Consider the following 6,111-nt stretch of genomic DNA (forward strand, 5'->3'; position numbering starts at 1 on the left):
TGACTGGAAATATGTGAAGTGAGTTGTCTAAATAAGCGGCAGCATCTTCACAGAGAAAACCAGAAAATCTTCTGTGAAAGTGTGCAGCCACACTTTTTTGAACATTATGAACGGGTTGGTTGGAAGAAAATCCAAGGTAATAAAAAAGAAAAGTACCAAGTTACAAGTTTACCCGCCCATAATAAATAGGTTTTATGCGTAATAAATTTTTTTCATGATTATTATGAAGAGTAAATAAATAAATTTTAACAACAAACTTAAGTGTCCTAAATCTATGTCCGAAATATTCTCTATGATCATCTGTCATTCTGTTTTCAGAAACGCACTGGTGTGCTGAGAAATTTGTCAATTATATTCTTGAGGTTCTAATTACTTGTACGGGTGGCAAAGATTTCATCTGGAAAATAAAATAAACACAAGGGGGTTTCATCTTGCAGAGGTATGTGTAATTGAATAAAAGATCTAATTTAACTTTGCCGAAATCTGCTTGAATACAGGTAATACATCTAACGTCATTGAGGTTATGTACTACGTTAATTATTACGAAATCTGTGATTCAACAGAACATAGGCTATAAAACCCCCAATAACCTGAAATTTAGCCCTTTACCTTAAACAATAATTCATATTTCTGTTGATTTACATATTCCAATCTCTAATTTAGGTTAGCTTAATGTATTCCAATGAATACCTTGAGGAAGAAAGGGGTTGTAAAGTACTTCGCTATTCATTTCAAGCAAAATTTCGAGGGTAATCTTTTAGGATCGCTGGCCACGCTTAGTACGGATGTTTTTTGAACTAAAATTTTGATTCAACTTAATTACTTTTTAAAAAACTATTTAAATTTGGTGGAATGGAAAATACTGCATTTCAGTTCCATTTTTTGTCAATCAAAGTTTCGAATATTTTTAAATTACAATTTTTTTTTTGTGAGCGAGATAAAACATTTCTCGGAATATAAGTAGCTACTCTGGGGAAACAAACTATTTCGGTAAGGTTGAAGTCTCTTCCACTTTGCAGGAGTACCAACTTGAGCGGTAATCGAGCATTTCATTCCACGAATCAGCTTACCGTCGCAAATGAACATGGACAATGTTACCGTCAAGGTGGAACCAGGGATACGAGAAGGACACGGAGGTGAAATAATGCATACGGCCGCTGAAATAGTTCTCCCGGATATTAAAAGGGAAATTACGGAAAACGCTGATCGCACGGCAGGTAAGGACGACATTTTAGCAAAAAATGTAACAATTTTTCTTGGTTTTCATACCCAGCATTTTCAATTGAATGTCATTTTTTATTTGGAAAGTCCCAGTCAATCCCCGATTCCATATCCGTTTCAGACTTTTATCAAATTGTGATCAGCTGACAAGTATAACAACACGACAGTTGTGCTTTTCTGGTTATTATTTTTTGAAATGCTTAAACGAACGTACATTATTTCAAATGTAAAAAAAATGGCGCTGATTGGTAATTTAAATTTTTATAGCAGTTATTTGAATTTCTATGGCAGTCTTAATGCAAATTAACTTTTCAGAACCCACCGAAAATTAAAAGTTGTTTTTTTCTACAGTGCTCACCAACGCAAATAAAATAATTCCAACTAACTACAAAGATGATGCCGAAAAGGGAAACAACATTGTGAAAACATTCACGTGTTCTGTGTGCGGTTATTCAAACCCTTATACGTCCCATTTCAAAAGGCATATGGCTACACATGCTCCAGAGAAACCATTCTCATGTTCCCAATGCAATTATACATGTACTCTTAAATGTCGTTTAAAAGACCACATGGTGATGCATTCATCAGAAAAACCATTCGCATGCCTCTTATGCGATTTTAGATCCGCTCGTAAATCAGGTCTCAAGACTCACATGTTTTCGCATTGTGAAGAAAAACGACTGTCGTGCTCCGAATGTGATTATGGTTGTTCTCAAATGCACCGATTAAAGAGGCACATGATGACGCATTCCGGAGAAAAACCATTCTCATGTTCTGAATGCAGTTTCACATGTGCCTCAAAAGTTGGTGTCAATGTTCACATGCGTACTCATACTGGGGAGAAGCCTTTCGCATGTTCCGTATGCAATTTTGTGTGTTCTCATCAAGCGGGTATCAAGGTTCACATGGTCACGCATTCTAACGAGAGACCATTCGCATGTGCTGAATGTAATTATGCGTGTTCGAAAAAAATGTCTTTAAAGAGACATATGTTGAGGCACTCTGGACAGAAAGAATATTCATGTTCCGAATGTAATTATGCGTGTTCCAAAAAATCATACTTGCAGGGTCACGTCATGATCAAACACTCGGTAACAAAACCTTTTTCTTGTTCCGAATGCAATTATTCATGTTCTAAAAAAGTGCAAATTAAGAAGCACTTGTTAATGCACTCTTAATATGAACCTTTTCAATATTCTTAATGTAATATGTTAATAAAAATAGTAATAATATTTATTTATACCACCGCCCCGGCAAGGCGTAGGTCCTGGGTTCAAGTCCTAGATGCGACCGTATCTTTTTCTGTTTCAAATTTTTGTTTAAAAATTGCTAACATTGCCTTAAAAAATATGTAAAGTTTTTATTTTTTATTTAGTTGAGTTGAGCGGTGGATGCAATACTCTGTCTGTCATAAAATTATAGATTAGATTTATTATAAAAATAAAAATATATTTAAAAACTTATGTGATACGAATTTTTTTAAATATTCATCACTTGCATTCCGGGGGATTAAGGGAAACTCGCCATCTATGATGTAGGGGAGCGCTGTGCCACTGCACGTAAGCCTGGAAGAGAGTGTCCTCTGATTTCCGGAAGAGCTGACTCGTTCCGGCTACTGTGGCGCGTCAAAGCAGCGAACCATAGACATTGAAATTGACAGACTTGTCCTAACATGAAATCCGGGAATCATTTCGACGAGCTGGATGAAAACCACGTAGCCATATTTTTTCACCGGGAAGGGTTCGAGAATACTTTGAATAATCTACGACATCAGTAGTACATTAAACGCCAAAGTGCGCACATTGAAATAACAACACATTGAAAGTTCCTAAAGCAACGCAACGCCAATGTTTTCTGGAGCCGTCCACTGTGGGACTTTTCTGCGCAGGATTGGAATTTTCGTCAAAACGATATAAAGAATGTTTTAGTTGCCTGAGGATGCTAAAAATTAGTTAGGGAGGAAATTTTTTTCACATATTCAACACGTTTCTAAAAGTTTTTGTAACAAAATATTTAGTTTTCGAAACAAGTCCGAACTTTTCTTCACCCGATTTGGGTTTTGTAGGTTTTGTTTTTTGTAAGTTTTTTACGCAGCCAGCAATTTACGCACCATTAAAAAAAGAACTAGTAATTTGTAAGCAGATATTATTTTTGCGGACTAAATGATGATATTACAATGTGAGCTGCCTGTATACTGTCAGATTAATTTATTGACAAATTACAGACAGGGTTTGTCCCCCTTTCCCTGACGGGCTAGCTTATCAATTTGGATGTCTATGGATAAACTTAATATACTGTAGATCGGAAATTCACACTGTAAATGCTATTTGGGCGCTATTAAAAAAGGAATAGTACTAAGCAGATTTTATTTTCGCCGATTAAATGGTGATATTACAATGCGAGTTGACTGTATACTGTTAGGTTCATTTCAAAGCACACAAAAGGACTCGGTCACGCGCCTCCCCCCCAATAATATGTACTAGGTAAGGTTGGACAGTTTGGGAAATCTATTTCAGTCAAAACAACAAAACCTTTCATATTCATAATTCCTGCCCAACATATCCGTTATTAGGAATATTCGTTAGATTAGATTCATATATACTTTTTGTTTAATTTGTAGACACAAAATTAGTACAGTTGAAGCTGTCAGTGGACGGTATTTGCATGTAGGAGATTAAAGGTTGCAGATAAATACTTATCAAAATCCCTCCCCAAACATATTAATTAACTTCAAGAAACATTATCTTATTATAAAAATCATTTGTCGCTGTGTTCGTAAACGCTAATCTCCGAAACCGCCCATCCGATTTCAATAAAATTTTGTGAATGTGTATGGTTGGTTCCAGCTTGAAATTAGAATAGTTTTGCTGTTGCCGAGATCTAAAAAAAAATAATAATCAATGTTTTTTTATTTTTTATTAAATTTCTCATCCAGAAATGCATACAACCATAAATTTTAACTTCCCTACATAGAAGGCAGTTTGAGGCAGGACAACGTTTGATATTATAAAATGCAATCCAAATGGTTGATTTAAATTCTAACTGGTTTCTAATGTTAATATGTATATAGAAATTCAGGCTGCGTATGTTTGTGCTCGCAAAAAAAGTAGTCGACCGATATCGCTGAAAATTTTGTTGTTATTAGTGCCAGGAGTGTTTAGAGAAGTTTAAATAGTAAAAGAAGTCGGCGACGCCCCAAAAAATAAATAAGTTAAAAAAATAATTGTAATTTTTTATGAAAAATTATCTTAAGAAAATAATAAATTATGTATACGGTATATATTATCCTTATTCCTTTTAAATTATTACTGAAGAATGTTAAATTTGATCAAAAAGAAATGTAAAGTACCTACTTACATAATTAATAATGTGTAAGCCCGATCGAAGACATGTCGGGTTCGAGTTGAGTCACGCCATGTCAAGAGTCTGAACAACAGTAGTTTGTATCAGACGATGCGTGGATGTGAATAAAGCAAGGAGCATGTGTCAAGACAGGTGTGGTGGTCTGTCCTCTCTACTCACCCTCCGAGAAAACGGTGGGAAAAGATGTGTTTCTGGAAACGGAACTACATTTCGTAGGGTAACACAAGTAATAATTATCTATTTTTCTTTGCTAGGTAGATATGTTACAAATAATATTCCTCTGTTATTTTACAATAATAAGAATTTTTGTATTGTTTAATGTGTTAAATAATGTATTATAAGTTTGATTTGATTAAAATAAATTGGAAAAAATAAATTTTTCGTTTTTTTTTACTGCTCAAAATAACCCAACTGCTCAAAATCGCCTGGAGCCAGTAGAAGTATGGCATCCCCAACTGGTACACGGTAATTATTATTTTTTTTTTAAATTTATTTTTTGGAATACCTTTATTGAGTAAAACCTCAAATTGTAATATTTAATTATTGAAGACAATATTAGCGATTTCTAAACGAAAATCTGAAACAGAAAAATCAGAAAAGGATACGGTCTCATCTAGGACGCGAACCCAGGGCCATTGCCTTTCCGAGGCACGTGTCTTAGATGTGACCGTATCCTTTTATGATTTTTCTGTTTCAGATTTTCGTTTAGAAATCGCTAATATTGTCTTCAATAGGTAATTATTTCATCGGGCCACCCACGGACAAAGTCGGATTTTCATAATCGACAACATATACAGAAAATACATTATTTGTCAATTCATTCAATTATTGTGAGGTTTAAATGTGTTCAAGTAACTGAAATAAATAAACATCGCCATAAGAGCACATCCGACATTGTTCTCCGAACATTTAAAGTCTACCCGATGACAGGGTGCAGAAAGTAAACATCCGACATTGTTCTCCGAACATTTAAAGTCTACCCGATGACAGGGTGCAGAAAGTAAACATCCGACATTGTTCTCCGAACATTTAAAGTCTACCCGATGACAGGGTGCAGAAAGTAAACATCCGACATTGTTCTCCGAACATTTAAAGTCTACCCGATGACAGGGTGCAGAAAGTAAACATCCGACATTGTTCTCCGAACATTTAAAGTCTACCCGATGACAGGGTGCAGAAAGTAAACATCCGACATTGTTCTCCGAACATTTAAAGTCTACCCGATGACAGGGTGCAGAAAGTAAACATCCGACATTGTTCTCCGAACATTTAAAGTCTACCCGATGACAGGGTGCAGAAAGTAAACATCCGACATTGTTCTCCGAACATTTAAAGTCTACCCGATGACAGGGTGCAGAAAGTAAACATCTGACATTGTTCTCCAAACATTTAAAAAATTTTCTCTTGTCGGATGTGCACATCCAACATTATTCTTGGGTATGTTTTTTAAAACTACTTTGTTTGACTGTAAAAACTACTAATAACCTGTCAAATAATAAATACGTTGATAATATCAACCTACCAACC

General features: G+C 35.2%; 1 long non-coding RNA gene across 1 annotated transcript; it reads left to right on the forward strand.

Moving 5' to 3' along the window:
• Window positions 1–317: 317 nt before the first annotated feature.
• On the forward strand, window positions 318–4,857 carry LOC149421034 (uncharacterized). Its single transcript, XR_016302606.1, has 3 exons — window positions 318–439; window positions 1,020–1,217; window positions 1,573–4,857. It is a non-coding gene; the product is annotated as an uncharacterized LOC149421034 (long non-coding RNA).
• The last annotated feature ends 1,254 nt before the right edge of the window (window positions 4,858–6,111 follow it).

The sequence above is a fragment of the Hesperophylax consimilis genome, chromosome 9 (assembly GCF_061612785.1).
Source record: "Hesperophylax consimilis isolate HC1 chromosome 9, BYU_Hcon_1.0, whole genome shotgun sequence".
NCBI lineage: Eukaryota > Metazoa > Arthropoda > Insecta > Trichoptera > Limnephilidae > Hesperophylax > Hesperophylax consimilis.